The sequence below is a fragment of the Anser brachyrhynchus genome, assembly GCF_964034855.1.
Source record: "Anser brachyrhynchus genome assembly, chromosome: 2".
Classification (NCBI taxonomy): Eukaryota; Metazoa; Chordata; class Aves; order Anseriformes; family Anatidae; genus Anser; species Anser brachyrhynchus.
Window position 1 is genome coordinate 107,977,506 of NC_137695.1, and position 20,784 is coordinate 107,998,289.

Genomic DNA, 20,784 nt, shown 5'->3' on the forward strand with positions numbered 1-20,784 from the left:
GTTAATTACGACAAAATGACTTTCATTATTTTCTGATTCAAAGAGACTGACTGTGCAAAACACCTGCTTTGGGGATGGTTCCCTGAAACACGGGTATTCAGAATATTCTTTGAGAAAGTCCAAAGACTTCACAGAAATGGCTACACATAAATGAAGAATTCTAAAAAGGCTTATCAGGAGTTTCACTGTTCCTCTCTGGAGGTCTTGATGTTTGGCTGGAATTTGTACAATGCCGGTTCCTCAGTGCTGGGGAGAAAAATGCTCAGAAAAAATCCACTTGCCATTCTATTTACTACAAATATCCTACTAAGACATTCTGTTTTGTTCTGACTGAACTCAAACCAGGTATTTTTAATATAGGCAAAAATAAGAATTGTACTGAGGATTTTTTTTTTTTTTTTTTTTTTCCAAAAACAGGATCTTCATCTACCTGGGTTGATAATGCACTCAAGGACAGTAGAAAGACACAGATATATCGTGCAAGTTTACCCTTCCTTTTAGCACCAGTGAGAGAAAACAATTTGATTACGGTGGCTTTCTGCACCACTTAACTTTAAGTACATGCCATTAGCACTGTATGGTGTAGGAGAGTCCCATTTCGACTAAATAAGTATTTTAAATGAAGTGCCAGAAAGGTTTGGTCATGGAATGGTGTTCCACACTGACTCTCATCAGATGGGAAATGTGGAGACCTATCAGTTGCCGAAGTCCTTGCCTATGTTACTTTCAGAATGCGTAGGCAAGAAATCACTCCTCTGCTAAAATAACAGCAAATAAATAACACCTAACAAATAACCATTGCTACTTCAGACAAGCCAAGGAGTTCCTATTCATAAAGTAGTTTGTGTACATTTTTTTCCATCATATTATGCCCTTGTAGTTCATAACAGAGCGGATTGAAAGTATCCTGCTCTTTGCTATGCTACTTGTTAAAAGGGCAGGTGTTGACTGTGGAATTATGTAACTTTATGAAACATTGTACAATGATTTATTTTAGTGTTCTCTTCTTTTTGTTATACATCTGCTGACATTCAACCCCACAATAAAATACTGTATTAAAAATTCAGTTTCCACTTGGCTGACATGAAAACACAAACATACTTGATTTGAAAATGCCATTTACACAACTGGTCTTCAAACAATTAACTGTTTTCCAAGCAACGGAAAAAATAATCTCTGTGAAAACATACTTCAGCCTTACAACACCACCAAGTACTGTGAATGTCTGCAAGTAAAGTGAGGTGTTTAGCAAACAAAAAGGGTAACAATGAGGACTAAATATAGTCGGAAGATGAGATACAGCCACCTGACTGTATAGCCTTTTAAGTGCCAGCTGTATAATGAGAGTAAATATCAGGTGAACATGAATTCACTGACAGTTATCAAGAGAAAAATAGTTGGTGTCAAAACAAACCAGTACTACAAAATCGCCACGGTAGGTTGCTTCTCTTAATAACTTGTTCTAGCTGGATTCAGCTTTTCTGCAATTTAACATGTCTCTTTAGAAAGATGGTCTGTTTCCTTGCTAAGAGCAACCTGCTGAAGAGCTGGCTGAATGCTAGGTTCGTTTGCAGTTCTGATTTGTTTATCTTAGATCTGTTTGGCATAATTGCATATGTGAGAATAATCATTAGATGCCTGAAATAGTGCTGCGCCTATTTGAATGGAGTGATAAGGAAGAACCTTCATAAATAATAGTTAGGTACAGCATTAATAGTCAAGAATTTTCTGTCTCTGGAGTAAATGTTCTTATATTTGGATGAAGATTGAGCACTGAACACAGGAACTGCATCATCTGCAAGCCACATATACATGAAAAATAAACAGGAAGGCAAGCATTCAACTGCTGAAGGCTGAGTGACATGGTTGGCTCAAATATTTTTTTATATGAATAGTAGACTGAGATGCAGAACTCTGCTTCTAGCTTTGCCTCTGATGTTCTTTGCGAAACTTCATTCTTTTTAAAATCCTCAGTGGAATTTGTTGCTGAGATGCAGCCTTTTATACTGCTACATCAACTTAACTTCTAGCAGCTGATTCATACATCACACTTTTAACCTTATTATCATATGTAACTAAATAATGATATGAAAAAGGCGTTTTCTGAAAATGAACATCTTCAACAGTAGGATCACTGAAAGGCCTAAATACAGTGCTTTTTGCATTCCTTATGGCTGTGCTGTTATTTACTTGGGAACTACTCATCTTTCTTACTCCTCATTAACTCATTTGCCACCTGAAAATGTCACAAGAACATGACTTTGTACTGTTACTGTTCCACATCGACATGAAAATGCCATTTCCTTTTACATTCTGCATGCTGTCCAGAAAAACACAAAGATTTAGAGGCCTGGTTGACTATAGAATATCGGTATTCACATGCACATTTCTGGCAGAACTTGCTGCAAAATTATGGGTTGGTTTAATGCTATGGAATAGAAAAATGGCAGCTGCTGCTGCTACAATGAAGGGTAGCAAAAATTCCAGCTGTGGATAAGCAATCCCTCTTTCAGTGTAATACAGAGAGTGATATTTCTTATGATTAAATGCAATGTGCAACTTTGGCTTCTTTCTCTTTAATCCCATGTTCTCAGCTACTTAACTTTCTTCAGGATTGAAAAAAAAAAAAAGATGCTCAATATACCACTCTCACAAGCAAAAGTATCCATGGAATAATTAATGAAAGCTGTGTAATTTCTTTTTTCTATTTGTGAATCAACCCATAATTTCAATCTCTTCTGATTTCTGTATAAACATTTATTTTTAGCTTCAGAAATGAAAAGCTGACAGGCTTGGTAAAGAGACATTCAAAAGAAATAAGGCACAGGAAAATTTTAATAGCTATTAGATATAAGTGTAAAACTGCCATCTGTAAAACTCCAAGATGCATACAGGAAGAAAAAAATGCAGCTGACTTGTTTAAATATCTATATTTCGCTGGTAAATTAGCTACTGCAGGAAACTTTCCAGTATTTGTAATAAAATAAAAGATATGACCCTGTCTTGTAGTAGAGCTGACTAGAAGGTGAAGGGACCACAACAACCTGTCCCACGCCCTTAGATTTGCAAAGGCAGAATGTACCAGCAAAATGTCTTGTTGCATTTTGTTACAGACTTAAACATCAAGAGCTGCAACTTCAAATTTGCACCCTTCTGAAGATTCTGGGGACCTCTTCAAAGCTTTTTGTCGTAGGAAAAAAGAGGAGCTTATGGCAAGCCACAACATGTAGCAGGTTCTTGCTGTACTGATCTCCACTTCAGCTGTACTAGAAGAGTAAGTGCCTTTGTGAGAATTTGTGAGAAGGTGGGTGGGTTATCATGCCAGAGAGGAGAAGGATCTCGGTTACTTTTCCTTACACAGCATACCTTTACTACTGTATCACCAAAAATTACAGTCCATGTGCTACTAGCTAATTATATCCCCTGTAAAATGGATACTTGTGGGTGTTGTGCTGTGAGGGAAATCTGCCAGCATCTGAGGCACTGTCATCTGAGAATTTTCAATGCTTTTCCTTCCGCTGAAAGAACTACCACAGACATATATATATGTATTTTCTCTGCTTTGCCTCCTGGGACAGTTATTTCCCTTAGCTGTTCCCTTTTGGGGCACATTCTTCCCTTGATAAAGCATTGAGTAGTCTCAGCACATGGCTAAACCAAGAAACCCAGGAGTGCTCATTAGCTCCAGCATCCAGGTGCGTGCCCTAACTTCATCCTGACTCTCAGGTGAAACTGGGAGACGTCATCCCAGAGCCCAGGGGCCTTGATAACCTGGTGTAGGCTGCAGATACAAGTTAACCAAGATACTCAAAAAACTAGGATGTATGGCAATGTATACTTGCTCAATGGAGTTCTTATAGGAGAGACCTGGTGGCTGAGGACCCACTGGCCTTCCAGGAAGACAGCAAAATGTCACTGACATGATATGGCTCATTGGCTCTTAACCTGTTCACAGCCATTTGTCTTATGTTGTACTGTCAATGCCTACATGCTGCTTCAGGTGTCTTTGCAACAAAGCTGTTGAACTGTAAATACCTTATGTCTTGAGACTTGTCACAAGCAGAATTAAAATCCATGAAATACCCCAGCACGGGCTTCCAAATTTTCAGCAATGTGAAGAGATGAACAGCTTGTTTTTTAATGATCATACATGCAGATATTACCTGAGCTAAAAGGAGTATGAATAAAAGAAAAGGGAAAGCCTTTTCCAAGATGAGCTCAATAGCAGGCAAAGTGCCCTTCTGCAGTAAAATCTTATAGCATGTCACATTGGCTTAAACCCACAAAAATCTCATTTCAGAATGGGAAAGTGAACATAACCCAAACTGCATTACTTCTACATTAACCTGCAATAATGATGCTATTAGAGAAAGTTGCAGAACTAAACTAACCCCTTTAATTTTGAAAGCTGGTGTCTAGGTGTTATCATCAAAATGCTAGCACTTAGATACTTAGTAAGACTGCACCCAAATAAGTCTCAATTTTTGTTCTTCAAAGCTTGTAAAAATGCCACAGCTCAAAATCAACAAATGGGAAAGTCTCAAAGGAGGCATTTATTTACTAGCTCTTGGTGCAAAAAAAAAATGAGGTTTATTGTGCAGTGCACATGTACACGCACACCTACAGAGATTAGTATTACAGCTTGCATAGAGGAATAGAAATACCTGACACTAGTACTCCAGCATTTGATTTCCTTCACTTCAGATACATCCTCAAATGGTATAAAAATAGACCTGCATTACTTTCTGATGTGACTAAGGATCTTTAGTTTTGATCTACATACAACTGCATTAATAATAGATTAAGGGTTGCTATCAAAGCATGATCACATGCTCCAGAAGGAAGAAACTACAAAGTACAGCTGTCAAATCATGCTCACTAGCTAAAGCAAGGGCAAACTAACAGTATCTGAACTTTCAGGACACTTGCTGATCTATTCTGTCTCTCCTATAACGTTTCATTCCTGAGCAATGACTTGCATGCACATGACACAAACTAGTATTCTCCTTCTTACTGACCTTGGACCCATGTGGAAAGATAAGATTTTTTCTTTAAAGGTGACTATCACTGTAGGATGTAACGCAATAAAACAACAGCTTGCAGAGAGCAGGAGGAACCATGGCATAAACATTTTGTTGGTTCAAAATGACAAAGTAGCAAGTGATACAGGTTTATTTATCTGAACCCAATTTCTCAGGGATTATTCAATCTTGAGTGGATGATGCCCCTCCAAAATGTACAAATTCTGAATAATCTTCTACTTCTTATTTCCTTGTAACTATGCATCTCTCTTAAATATGCAGCCTAGTCTATCTGATCTACTATCTGGTAAGTATCTGACAGCAAAATATGCAACAAAAAATGAAACACCATATCACTATCTTTCCTCAGAAAGGCAAAGCAGTTCTGCCATGGCCCACTTAACATTTGCAAAGCAGACATTTCTCAACACCAAATTGAAAGCAAGCACATAAAAGTTACTAAAATGACAGCCAATGGCTAATATGCATGGAGATCCTTTTTGTCACCCACAGATAGGATCTACATGAATATTTACAGAGAAGACCACAACACAAAAATCCTAGATCACAGGCACTGTGGAAGCTAATGAGATACAGGGAAGATGAAGACAGGCCAATTTAATGTCGAATTTCTAGAGACTAATCAGCAATCCTGAACCAGGACAGTGATATTTCCTGCTGTGTTTTCCTTCCTGGTTAGTTAATCCAAGCTATATGCATTTCTTGTATCTCAGAGAATGAAAGACAGAGCAGTTTTTCATTCACAGCAAATTCACAGGTCCCAAAATAACACCAAGTGATTTTTCACAATGTTTTACAACTTTCTGGACCACTGCACTTCCTCTAAGAAAAGCCTCTGAGGAAACAAAACGATTTGACTAAGATAGTCTAGATTCTCCATGCTTCAAATGCAAGAGATATATTAAGAAAATCCTGCACTAAGAGCTTAGTGCAGATTTTCATTGGACTCTGATTCTGTCAAGACGCACAAAAACAACTAGGCTCCCAAGAATCTGCACAAAAGGAAAAATAAATATTAAAAAGGGAGAATCATGTGACAAAAATGTCAAACTGTTAATATTTTTAACCCATGAGACAATAATGTAGAGATTGGAAACACCTACAGGAGATTAAGTGATGCAGCATTGCTCAGATGAATGTTTACAACAAAATACAAAATCCATGACGAATTTGATAGGATATTAATGGGATGAGCACTAGGACTGCAGTAGTCATTTCTTGCGTTAACTAAAAGGCAGCATGAGTTAAAAGGAAAGGGAAAATAAGTTTTAATATTTGGAGTCTGTATTAAAGATGTGCAACCCTCTGCAAATAGAATGGCAGTCACACACAGAGTCCATAGGTGAATGTAAAAGATGTGATTAACCAAGAACAGCATATCTTGGAGTGCTTGTAGCGGGCAGTAACCTTTTATTTATTTTTGAGGTTAATTTCCCTTTCTGAGGGTCACTAACTTGATCTTATTTGCTTGACTTACTGTTGGTCTTCTTTAATCATAGCAAAAATCCTTTGTAAGTAATGCCTGTGTGAATTAAGCTAATTTAATCATACGACCTTTTCCATCCTATTGTCACCCTATGACTATCTGACTTCTAATCAGACAGAAAATGATTATACTCTAAGTGGTATAGTGTGCTAAATTATTTTATTTATGCTTTTCTGAAAATCATGAGATGCTAAATTATTGTATTATTCTGTTGTAGTGTTTTCATAGCTTTATCCAAAGAACCTCCCAGTGTAGTTCCTGGGCTTTAAATAATTTATTGTCCAAAGTGTAATCCACATGCACAAGGGTTGAAGCAGTAAAGCTCATGTGCTGATTACTCTAAGGGTGGGAAAGGAGGCAGTTCTGCAGCCACTGAAGTATCAAAGCAGACAGTATCAGAGAAAAGACTTTATACCTCTCCTGGTGCTTTTGCTAAGGCTACTCATATGAGAATATGTGTTCTGCAAGTATATGTGACTAATCCTGTCTTAGATGGTGACAATTCCATCACTGATTTTCAGGTACTAATGTTCCAATGACATACATTTTCAGGCAGCGCTGGCTTTCTATTCAGAAACAAAAAGCTATTTTTTTCTCAAATCCAAGTGGTGGCAAAGGAAGCATGAACTCTACCCCTCTGATATCAGACCTTCAGTAGTCATGATATCCCTTCTTTGCATCTGTTAATAGCAATCAAAATTTAATAAATGTGCAGAACATGGCACACAAAGATTTAAGAGCTCTCATCACCAAGCTACTGGCAAAAAGCAGACTTCTCAGTTCCTAGCCTCATGCTTTTTCCATAACCTATTTGGAAACTTTTTTAAAAAGCAATTGTGAGTACATTTTTATGGCAGGAAGCAGCCCGCAGAAAAGAAGTAAACACCAGGATTTCTGAAAGAATGATTTCAAAGAACTACAAAGTTTTAGTTCATTCTGGAATGAAGGTTTTGCAGAATTATTAAGATCACAAACTCTCTGGAAATTCTAGGTAAATTGTAGCACTATGAATACAGCCACATTTTTCATCTGCCACTGTAGTTCTATCACTATTCTTTCTCTTATACTGCATGGCAGCAGTCATGGCAATATTTAGAAGTGATCAAAACCTGCTTTAATCAGCTATTAGTAGGACCTGAGAAAGGGCTGTAATACTGGTGGTGGCTTTTTTGCCTTGCCCCTTTGTCTTTACTAGCAAAATATACAGCCTGTCCACAGATAACTTTTTAAGGTCAGTATGTAGGGTGAAAAAAAAGTCCCTTATGAAATCAGAACTACATTCAACCCATGCATGCCTTGCAGTATTACATATTTATATGAAACACAATAAAACAGCTAATTTATTACACGACACAAGACAGTGATTTATTAGTCCTTTGTTGTGCTGTGAAAAAAATGTGGAGTCTCTTGAATTGTAGTCTGATATAGTTTGGTTTTGCAGCATCCTAGCAATTCTGTCCAACTGAGAGTAGAATATGCATCTGACCACATGCAGAACACATTCCTCTATTCATCAGGCAGAGAAAAGATGGATCCCCATTCTTTAACCTTTAATTAGTACTTAGCTACATTATGCATGCTTAGGGCAAAATTAGCCATAAATGCTTTCAGGGGCAGTGTACACTTACTAGTAACCTTTGCACGTAGAAAGTATGTATTTCATCCAGAACCAGCAAGTGGAAAAATATATAGCAGAGAGGGTTGGACAGCATATAATTAAAATTGCTTTGCATATTAGGTGAGCAACTAAAGTAGAAACCATTACTCTCTGTCTGCAAAGCAACTCCCAAGGTTGTTGCAGACAGAACCAGTCTTGCAATATCCAGTATATGCTGCATATGACTAGTGAGAAATAGGCTTTTTGTTAAGGCAAGGCCGAGACATCCAAATGTTGGACAAGATTCTGCAAGATTCTGCTGAAGTCCACAGGAATTGAGGGCATTCAGCATTTGAATTCACATAGCAAGATACCACAGAATGGTACTTGTTTTAGATATTTTAGGCTGTCAAATTTAAGTGGTTATGCTCAGTTTGTTTTACCCATTTGATGTCTGTTTTAGCATTCCAAGATTTTGAAGCAGTGAAGCTTTCCAATATCTAGTCAAATTACCAGATGTAAATATGACATTTCCTTTAAGGATATGATTTGAGGGAGCATGCTGATTTCATTACATTATACAGTGGGAGAAAAATATATTTATGATCTTAAAAATCTCATCTAATTCAAAAGCAATCATACACCAACAACTAAAGCAATATGTTCTACTGAATCTTTCCATGGGTATATTTGAGCACTTACTAAATCTAAATATATCTGCCTGGTCTACCACTCGCTGACTTTAGCTATGAACACTTTTTGTGAACAATACTTTCTACTTCTAGATTCCATGTCATTGAAATCAGCTAATAACAAAGCTTAGAAATTAATTTACTTCAGGTATGCTATAACAGCCATAATCAGCTATAAATCCTTTTGCCCTATTTGCATTTACCGAATTTGCCTTAATTATACTGCTGCCTAATTATGAAACTCAGTCTAGAGGGGAACTCACAAGTGCAATGATGCAGAAAGCTGAGGACAGTTTATTCCACTTCATGGATTTACAACTTTCTACTACTGCAAACTGTTTGGAACAGGCTCTATTTGTGAGGTCATTAACATGTAAACAGTGTCACACTGAAGACGCATGGCAATGACCTACCATGGTAATGAAAAGTGATATTGAGTTTACTAATTCAGATAAGGGTACACAGATTGCCTTTTCTCTAACGCGCAAAGGCCTGTCACAGAAATAAATGCATGGTCCTTGTTGCAATTAATTTGAATCTTGTTCTTTTAAAGCTTTACTTGTAGATTTAATTAAAGCTTTCATGCAGCACACGCTTTCAGGAAGTCTCTATGTTTAATGGCTTTTTCTCCTAAATTAAAGAAACAAGTGAAGGTTATGATTCAAAAAACAACAGGCAATCATAAAATGAAAAGCTATTCTTAATACAGTAAGCATTATCTTGTTTTGACATAAGTAAATACACAGTACTGTGGGTGTTCAAGTATACTTCCTATAATTAATGTTATATTGGAATTTCTACGGTGACATCATTTTCAATTGCTTAAGATACAATTTCTCTTTTTGAACGTAAAATATTGCATGCTAAATTTCAATGTGGATGTGAACATTTTTAAAGCCTTAGCAAAATAAATTTTATATAAGAAAAAAAATGATAAAATGAAAACAGCTGACTTTTCCCATGAAAATAAAGAAACAATGTTCAACACAGAAATTACTCATTTAGACACTGAACTTAGTCTTTCATTAATTTTATCATGATACATGTTCCCACAGACTAAGTCTATCTAAGTCTGTTGGTACATCAATGATAAAAGGAAGATTAGGGAAACTGGGTCGTCTCCCAAAAGAAATGGGAGACCTGGCCACCCGCGATATGGAGAAGGCTGAGGTACTCAATGACTTTTTTGCCTCAGTCTTCACCAGCAAAAGATCTAGCCACATAGCCTGGGCCCCAGAAGGCAGGGATTGGAAGAATGATGAACTGCCCATTGCAGGAGAAGATGAGGTTCAAGACTACTTAAGAAACCTATAGGTGCACTAGTCCATGGAACCTAATGAGATACATCATAGAATCATAAAATCATAACATGGTTTGGGTTGGAAGGGACCTTAAAGATTATCTCGTTCCAATTCCCTTGCCATGGGCAGGGATGCTACCCACTAGATCAGGTTGCCCAGGACTTCTTCCAACCTGGTGTTGAACACCTGCAGGGATGGGACGTCCACATCTTCTCTGGGCAACCTGTTCCATGGGTCCTGAGGCAGATGTAGTTGCTAAGCCACTGCCCATCATATTTGAGAAGTTGTGGAAGTCTGGTGATGTTCCCACTGACTGGAAGAGCGGAAACATAACCCCCATTTTTAAAAAGGGAAAAAAGGAAGACCTGGGGTACTACAGGCCAGTCAGTCTCACTCCTGTGCCTGGCAAGATCATGCAGCAGAACCTCCATGAAACTATGCTAAGGCACATGGAAAATAAGGAGGTGATTGGTGACAGCCAACATGGCTTCACTAAGGGCAGATCATGGCTGACAAATGTGGTGGCCTTCTATGATGGGGTTACAGCATTGGTGGATAAGGGAAGAGACAACTTCATCTGATAACAGCTACCTGGACTTGTGCAAAGCATTTGACACTGTTTCTCATGATATCCTTGTCTCTAAATTGGAGAGACATGGATTTGATGGATGGTTGCACTCAGGGAGTTGCAGTCATTGGCTCAATGTCCAGGTGGAAATCAGTAATGAGTGGTGTTCCTCGGGGGTCAGTATTGGGGCTGGCTTTGTTTAACATCTTTGTCGGCAACATGAACAGTGAAACTGAACACACCCTCAGCAAGTATGAGGTGACAGCAATCTGTGCGGTGCAGTCGACACACTGGAGGGCAGGGATGCCATCCAGAGGGACTTGGGAGGCTTGACAGATGGGCCTGTGTGAACCTTCTGAAGTTCAACAAGGCCAAGTGCAAGGTCCTGCACCTGGGCCGGGGCAATCCCAAGCACGAACACAGGCTCGGGAGAGTATGGATTGAGAGCAGCCCTGAGGAGAAGGACCTGGAGGTACTGGTAGATGAGAAGCTCAACATGAACTGGCAACGTGCACTTGCTGCCCAGAAAACCAACTGTATCCTGGGCTGCATCAAAAGCAGCGTGGCCAACAGGCTGAGAGAAGTAATGCTCTCTGCTCTCATGAGACCCCACCTGGAGTACTGTGTTCAGCTCTGGGCCCTCCAGCACAAGAAGGATGTGGACTTATTAGAGCAAGTCCAGAGGAGGGCCACGAGGATGATCAAGGGACTGCAGCACCTCTCCTACAAAGACAGGCTCAAGGAATTGGGGTTGTTCAGCCTGGAGAAGAGAAGGCTCAGGGGAGACCTTATAGCGGCCTTCCAGTACCTAAAGGGGGCCTACAGGAAAGCTGGGGAGGGACTCTTTGTTAGGAAGTGTAGTGATAAGACAAGAGATAACAGCTTTAAACTAAAAGAGGGGAGATTTAGATTAGATATTTGGAAGAAATTCTTCACTATGAGGGTGGTGAGGCACTGGAACAGGTTGCCCAGAGAACTTGCGGATACCCCTCCCCTGGAAATGTTTAAGGCCAGGTTGGATGGGGCTTTGAGCAACCTTGTATAGTGGAAGGTGTCTCTGTCACAGACAGGGGGTGGAACTGTGTGATATTTAATGTCAACTATGTTCCAACCCAAACCATTCTGTGATTCTTTGATTCTATCTAAGCAATAGCCCTTTAGTAAATACAACAAATAAATGGAATTACAAAAAAGAGATGGAAAAGCAAATAGTCAGTAGAATAATTGAAGAAGAATTAGAAAATAAGCTGGAAGGAAGACAATGAAAGTAGGATCTAAATAGCATGTGAAATGAAATCCACTCTGGACAGAGAACTGGACAAGAAAATCCTATGAATGTCCAGTATTCCAGCCTCAAAAGAGGTTTACAGTGCTCTGAGTTCCAGCAAAAGGCAGCTGAAACTGTTGTACCTTATTCAGCAAAAAGCACATCACATTCCTGCTGGTAACTTGTACTAGGACTGGACATACAACCAGAGTCAGTAACTTGTTCTCAACTTTACTTAAAGTTCTATTGCCATTAACACCCCTATGTTACGGCTTAAGGATCAGGATCCTATTCTACGAGGTATCATAAACATGACAATCTCACCCTAAAATATATAAAAAACATTCAGTATATTATGTATTTATTAAAATAAATACCAAGCATTCAGTATTTCAACAGCTTTTGAAAATACACTGTAAGTCATGAACCTTAGTCCCTTTGAAGAGACCCTTCCATGGGCAATTGACAAATAGGACCATAAACTGCAACATAAATTCCTTTACACCTAAAACATAACCCAGAACACATTTTTAAGCTAAGTAAAAGCCTGTCTAGCCTAGCCTAACTGTAACTTGCTGCAGCCAATATGCATCCATTATTATAACTGAACAAATGTTGGACAAGTCCATACTGGAAGACGTACTTCTGGCTACTGACATCACCACACAGGAGGACAGCACACTGCCACTTTGCATGGGGAGATGCTGAGTGGCACAATTACTCTAAACCACATGATCCTCTCATTCCTGGACAATGGTGAGATGCACAGGTTAGAGAATGCTTTGCTTTGCCTTTCCTTCAGACACGCAAGAGATCATAAAATCATAATCATTAAGGTTGGAGAAGCCCTCCAAGATCATCTGGTTCAACCATCACCCTACCACCAATGTCAACCACTAAACCATGTCCCCAAGCACCATGTCCAGCCTTTCCTTGAACACCCCCAGGGACGGTGACGCCACCACCTCCCTGGGCAACCCGTTCCAATGCCTGACTGCTCTTTCTGAGAAGAAATGTCTCCTCATTTCCAACCTGAACGTCCCCTGGCGCAGCTTGAGGCCATTCCCTCTAGTCCTATTGCTAGTTAACTATGATAAGAGGCTGACCCCCCTTTCAGGTAGTTGTAGAGAGCAATAAGGCCTCCCCTGAGCCTCCTCTTCTCCAGACTAAACAACCCCAGCGCCCTCAGCCGCTCCTCACAGGACTTGTGGTCCAGGCCCTTCACCAGCTCCGTAGCCCTTCTCTGGACATGCTCCAGGGCCTCGATGTCCTTCTTGTAGTGAGGGGCCCAAAGCTGAACACAGCACTCGAGGTGCGGCCTCACCAGAGCTGAGTACAGGGGGATGATCACCTTCCTGCTCCTGCTGGCTGCACTATTCCTGATACAAGCCAGGATGCCGTTGGTCTTCTTGGCCACCTGGGCACACTGATGGCTCATGTCTCTGGCACCTCAAACTTGTGTCTTATGATTAGAGGAATCAGAGAATGAGCAAGGAGAGAAGCAAACTCCCTCTGCAGATGCACTGAGTATAATCTAGATACCCCCAAGCCATGTGGTTCTATGTCTCGCCAATGGATCTGAAATTCATAATTTGTGTGAGAAACCTCAGCAGAAGTGGTCCTGAGCTTCTGCTGCTAAAACGAAAACTAAGTGTGCTTCTTTACGTTTTATCAGCTCGGTACTCTAAAGGAGCAGGTAGTTGCTGGCACAAGCCCTATGAAGCCCTGCTCTGCTCCAGCTACCACCTTGTTTTATTTGGATCACTGCTGCTGTTAGGTTGGCACAGGAACTAACCACAATTATGCAAGACTTTTTTGACAGTCCTACAGTTTTCTCTCTATAGCACACACTAAAAGCTACAGTTTAATAATAATAGTAGTAATAACAATAAAACCTTTCTAGCACACTTGTAAATGAAACACAGCTTTGATTCTAATACCTATGATAAATCTTTAAAAAATAATTTTGTTTTGTAACAGGGTGTCCGGAACTGATGAAATGCCAGTCTTTGCTGGCTTTGCAAGCACACAGCACAGCCTGCTCCCTCTGTTTCCTTATCTGCTTTGTTTTTGTGAGTCTCACAGATGATGCAATCTCATTAGCTACACTTTGCATGTTGTCTATTGTTCTGAAATTAGGAAGGACCCTGATCAGACAGAATCCCTGCACAGACTCTCACAAATGGAGGCAGAGGCAGAGGGCCAGAGTGACCAGAAGTGGCACAAGAAACTAACTGAGGCATAGTTTCTTATTCTCCCATGTCAGAGTTAGGCACTTCATTGCAGAAAAACAATGACCAAGAAAAATGACAGAAAGAAAATTTGGAAATTAAAGATGTTTTCGGTCTGCTAGACACTGTGGAAAGCACATGGCCAATGTTCTCTACATCAGGGAACTAGAAATGTAGACTTTAAAGAAGCTCATGGAATACTGTAGGTAAGGAAACAAATGGAGAGGAAAAGAAGGAACGGGAGCCAAGATGAGAACAGTTTCATTGTGAAATTAAGTGAGAACATTGACACATGCTACCTGGAGATGGATTATCATTAATCTGGCCACATTCTTTTCAAGGAGGGTCAAAAAAGGTATTTCAGCTGAAGAATCTCCCATGGGATTCAGGGGTTAGATAAAAGACTACAGATTAGAAGCTCAAACAAAAATACAATAACTCGGTAGAAGTTATTGCAACACTAATGACTATAACACCTCAGTGCCCTGTGCTGACATCATTCAACAGACATAAACACCTTGTTATAGTTGTTCTTATCTCTATTGCAGAAGTGATTAAGTCTGTGCTATATTGGAGCAAAGAAGTCTTAGGCTAGATTCACCAAATGATTTCTTCTATCCCTTTTTCTTTAAGCATTTCTCTGCTGCTGGTCCTCCTCGAGTCCAGGATAGATGCAAAGCCACATTAACCTTGTTCCTTGTAGTCCTACCATTTGCAGTCATCTGCTACTGCTCATTTCAGTATTTCATTAAACCACTTTGAAAACTAACACCTCAATCTAACTAACCTCAAGAAAAAATAAAGGCCTTTAGTAATATAAATTATGATGTGAGTTTTGGTTTTAATATGCAGTTTATCTTCTCTACTGTTAACGCTTTTACATTCACACTAAGTGTAATGGCAGGTTTAGGTTTAGAGAGAGTAAGTTTTCAATGTCATTACCCATCTTGTACAATAAATACTAACACTAAAACAGTGAAAAACTCTGCTTTCCATTCGGATAAAATGAAAGAATCTGAAGTCAGTGTCTAGCTATCAATGTATATAGAAATGCAATTTCAGAGCTAAAAAGGCATGAATCACACCTTTTTCCTGAGAGAAGATTCTATTTTAGCCTTAAACAAAGTGAATGAAAATGATTCATCTTATACCCTCTTTTAAAGTCTATTTCAACAATGATGGAAGATAACAGTAAAATCTCAGTAACTAGAATGACTGCTGTTGACAGAAAGCATGACTGACTTGGGAACCAAATTTTTAGCAAACTACAAACAATGTCAACAGGCTAATTGAGGATTAATTCAACCCAAGATTTTACAGAGAGAATGATCCACTCTGGTAAACAGGTCACAGTAACTGAACATGATTCAATATGGAACAGCAATACAAATGCACAAATACAGAGGGTAGCTTCTTTAATACACATACCTGTCTCTATCCTCTCCTCCCCTCCAGAATGTACGTATTATATCTCAGCTTTCTGTATAATAAAGATAGGCTTTCAGGCTTATCCTACAAAGAGTATATGGAATCTACAATTTCTTAAAAAATTCTCAGCATTCAATTCAAATCCCTGTGTATTAGTTTAGAAAAGGGAGACAAACCTCTTATTAAACCAAGACATCTCTAGACTACATAAGCGTTTATTTTTCCTACAGTCATATTGGTCTCCACACTAAATGTCTTTTAACTTCCAAAAAAAAAAAAAGCAGTGTAAACTGAAAATGAAACTGCCCCTTTAAGGACAGAAAAGTCTCCAAACCCTTAGCTCATCTGCAAATTTACTGCTTGACACTGAGGGAACAAGGACAGTAACTGAATGTGATTGTGTGACCAGCATAGCAATTAATCACTTCTGATACTTCACCTCACTCTCTCTTTAGTACTCATTTATTTTGAAAAATCCACATTTGCAGCACATTACAGGTTATGGTTTCTCACTCAACACCTCTGTCCTAATGTGGTTTTGAGAACTCTGGGTAACTTTAGAAGTGACTATGGGTTTCCGACTTGTAGGTGCTAGAACAGTAACTTGGAGTGAGCATCTAAATATGCCCACAAAAGGGCAACTGAAGCAGAGCTATTCCTCTGTGTGTATACCTGTGCTAATCTGATCTCTGGCACAGCTCAAGAAAGCTATTTCATATAGTCAGATCATTGTCCTGAGGGGCTCACAAAACTTTAGAAAGAGCTAATAAAGAAAAAGGATTTACTTACTGGTGGTCTGAGTGTTAAGGATTATTTATAAATTTTGCTATGGAGAAATGTGAACATAAGCCTTGGCTATACAGCAATACAATCACATTCAAAAGGATCAGAAGGAACAAGAGATCAGTGTAAGAAATAATGACTTCAGACATATTTTTAAAAATAATGTGGTGTATTTTAATTAAAAATACAATTTTAATTCTGAGATTGCTGAGTATCTCTGCATGAAAGCTAGATATTTTACCCCCATACTCAAAGCATATGGCACATAGCCCACTAATGTATTTTTCAGCTATGCCGATTTAGTAAAACTCTCTCCTTCCTATTTTGGGCACTGCATATTGGCATTATAGACTTTACCAGATGCAACAAAACTCATGGGACATCCCCAAATGATTTAAGTCTAGCCTACAAGACAATTACAGAAATCCACATTTATTTTGGGTTACATGATTCTATGATACAAGTCTATGTAACTATGCATATTTAAAGATCCAGAAGAGATCATAGGCTTCGTCTAACAGATCAAACACATCAGGCAGTTCAAACACATTCACATTTTTCTGTTCAGAGCTCTCCTCTACCTGGAAGATGTGAATGGATGAACTTATTTTAGTTCCAGAGGCAGCTGCAGTTGGGAATACCAAACTGTTTATAACATCTCTCAGTATTTTCAAACTCATATGTAAATTTTAAATGCTATGACCACATCTTTCCTGGAACTATCCAGAAATCACTGCTAAGAATTTAAACAACATTGATTTTCTGAAAATGTTATGACTCTGATTATTAGGGTCATTTTGCCAATCTGCTAATCTTTTGCCATAGGTGCTAGGACGATTGCATTGTTCCTAGTCAGACTGGGGAAATGAACCACAAATTAAGTCTCTGTACAGAGATCCAGAAGCCAGCACTGGAAATCTGCTGGCAAAGCAAGAGACACAGAAATAACTGAGAACACTTTTCCAGACTCGTGAGCTCAAGTCAGATATCAACTGCACCCCAAACTATCAAATTCTCATGTAAAGGAGGGTACGTTTTTATTTTCGTTTATATGAAAAAGCTCGATGTTTGTAGAATTAATTTTCTTGCAGGAAAAGTTCTGTCCTCTCTGAGTCACATTAAAAGTATTAGGCAGTAGGAGCTGTTGTTCTATGCAGTCCATTTTAATAATATTTCAATGTTTTAAGCTTCTGGATTGAGATTTCTATACAGGAGATGTACCTGGAATGCATCCCCGTGCTAAGTCACCTAACTAGATGATTAGTGCTGGGTAAGACAACATCAGCTAGATTTGATGCTATTAAGATCCCAACATGATTAATATTTTCTAGGAATACTTGGTAATAATTGTCTCCTATTTCCCTGCTTTAGCACAGGTTGAAATGACTTGTAATAAGGCATAAAAATAGAATAACATTATGCACCTAACTGCTGTGTAGCACCATTGTTGCATAAGTAGCTAATTTCACTAATAACCATACCATACCATTTTGATATCAAATTCAAACTGAGGGACAACATCAAAAACTACCTTCAAAACTTTGCATTTTAATTGGGCATACATCCTACTCATAGCAAGGTAATGAAGCCTTTTCTCAAAAACAAGATGAACAGTTACAATCTGTAATATCTGACCCGGAATTTGGGGTAAGTTGAATTCCCCAAACTGCCCATCAGAGGCCAGTGTCTTCAGTAAATTCAGAGAGAAGAAACACTCTGTTTGCCTTCATGCTTGAGTTTGCATGAATTTAGTTATATTAGCTCCCGACTAATAATGATTAATGATCTCCAAAGCAGACAGAGCCTCTACCTAAATCTTTGTCTAAATGAAAATCTTGAATATAAAAGATAATGATCACCGATCAGCACGGCGCTGCTTATTTTCACCTCACCAAGAGGCTTGTCTAGTTCATTAACCACGAATACACAACAAACTACCAATGTATTCTTCCTTCTCTGGCCAGTGTTGCTGGGGTTTTGCCCATCCAAAGAGGTGTTGGGAGAAAGTAGAGTCATGGCAATGCTGGCTGCCACACTGTGAACACCAGTCATTACAAGTGTCACTAATGACATCGACCCCATTCTTCTTTTTCCCCACCTGGAATTTATGAGGAAGTCAAAAGACCTGCTGCAGAGTTAATGAGCGCTGTGAAACTTGCTCTAATCTTAAGAACAAAAGAATTCATAAAGAACTAACTATGGCCAGACAAAAAACAAAATCTGCTTCCTGACTGAGGTGAAAGGTAAAAAATGCACCAGTGAGCAGGAAAGCAAAAGTGGGAGGAAAGGCGCAGGCAGAGGCACTTAAACCCATTAACAAGAAGTATAATTCTTAATAGCAGTACTCAGCTTCTTTTTTGTAATGTCTCTTAACTGGCTAACTAGTAAACACAAGATAAAATGGAAATAATTCTCTGCCAAATATGCACAGCTGTAGGTCCACCTCTGATGATTCATCAGCAGCACTAAGCATCTGCCAAGTTTTTCTTTTTTAATTTTAATTTAGGATGGATCTTGAAGTGGCAGAGATTGCAGTCTACTAGGCAAAAGGAGCCCACAGCACATAAGGAAAGCAGCACACAAGACAATAGTAACTATTTCAGTGCATAGATGTTGGGTTGGATGTCACAGCTTGCATTTACAATGACTAATCAGTAAATTTGAATATGATACTCAGTATAGAAGTGGTAAATTAGCAATAGCAGAGCACTTCAAATGATGTTTCTCAAAATATAGATCATTTTATAATCCATACCAACTTCCTCAGCTAAAAATAAAACTGGAATGAATTCTGCATTCATCTAAGATCTCCACCAATTTCAGTGAAATTGCATGCTGCATAAACAGGTGTAGAATTTGATCCAGAATGTTTCCTCATATGGTGGGCTGATCTTGTCTGCTCCTTTCTGGGCTCTTACTTTCCTTCTTTCTCCAGACAACCAGCAAAACAACATACAGTCAAGATCACACAATTTCTCTTAGAAGAGTCAATGTACCCAAGCCACAAAGTTACTACATTTGGATCACACCAACAAAAACACAAGTCTTTTTTTGAAGACACTGTAAGATTATCCCGAATAAAAAGAAACCCTATTCCGTCCACTATTAATAGCCTCTATGATTGAAAACTGTGGACAAAACCTGTTTCTAAAGCTTATAGAAACATTTCAATTCACACATTTTTCATTGTTAGTGAAAAAAAAGAAAAAAAACGGTATACTCCAATATCTTTGAATAATGAAACAGTGCTTCATTTAATGTTTCATTTGTTTCAATTTTTGTTTTTGACTTAGCCTTGAGACATGAATCATATTAAAATATTAATTTAAATATGTTTACTTGTTATGGCAACAATATACTCTATGACTTACTATATTATACTAGTTTTACATTTTAAAAACAACAGTTAAATGGTCCCAACTGAATGTTTTCTTGAAGGCCTATTTCATGGAAAATATGGTCTTTTTATCTCAGGAACAGAAACAAATTTTGAAATACTGTATCTATGGAAGAGAGAATTTTTTCTGACCTTCACATTAATACAGTGCTTTAATGAACAGTTTAAAAAAATTGCACTATATGTAGAGTGTCAAATAATGTAATATGAAATATGAATTACAAAGCAAATGAGCAGTTTCAATATATTCAGAAGTCTTAGGCAATTTGAGCTAAGAGGTTTAAATTTTAGTTGCTTTAATTCATTTGAAGTATGGTTCTGCTTCCTAAGTTTTCAACTTAGAAAACATATACTAATTTTTCCATAAGTTCCATAAATGAACGTTTCAAGCTTTTTCAACATACTCATTGAAAAAATGTTTATTTAAAAAGTATGAAGAGCTACTAAAAAAGGAACAAGAGAAACTTAGTATTACGTTTGAACAAAAACATAACTGAGATTTTTTTCTTTTCAAGAGCATTCAACTACCAAATGTACCTGAAAACTAGTAGTATAGTATGTCTCATGCAAGTAACACCCCATCTTCAGTAACTATATGAAAATATCTTCAAGTTTCCTATGAATTTTAAAGTTGAGCTTTAAAGAAGACACGTATCTGTTAGATCATTGATTTCTACTGGTGGCCAACAAGATTAAATAATCTTAAATGCATCTCACTTTGCAATTAAGCAAGATCTCTAATATTTTGCTAAACCAAAAACTACCATGTATTCCGTGTACCTGGAAAGTGGGAACAGGTGAATAACCTCTGAAAGTTATTTGCTAAATTCACAGAAGAACCCTTCTCATTCATCACCTGCTGACAGCAGAGAATGAAGCAAAGACTTTGGGTAAATAAAAAATCATATAATGGTATTACTCGGGACCGTATCAACATGATAGTTTACTTACTGAAAGTTATGGTTCATCATGCCCTCATTTTTTATCTCTCT

At 38.3% G+C, this 20,784-nt stretch overlaps 1 protein-coding gene across 21 annotated transcripts in view; it reads right to left on the reverse strand.

Moving 5' to 3' along the window:
* PTPRM (protein tyrosine phosphatase receptor type M) overlaps positions 1-20,784 on the reverse strand; it is a 477,900-nt gene that overhangs the window by 131,513 nt on the left and 325,603 nt on the right. The window lies entirely within an intron of this gene.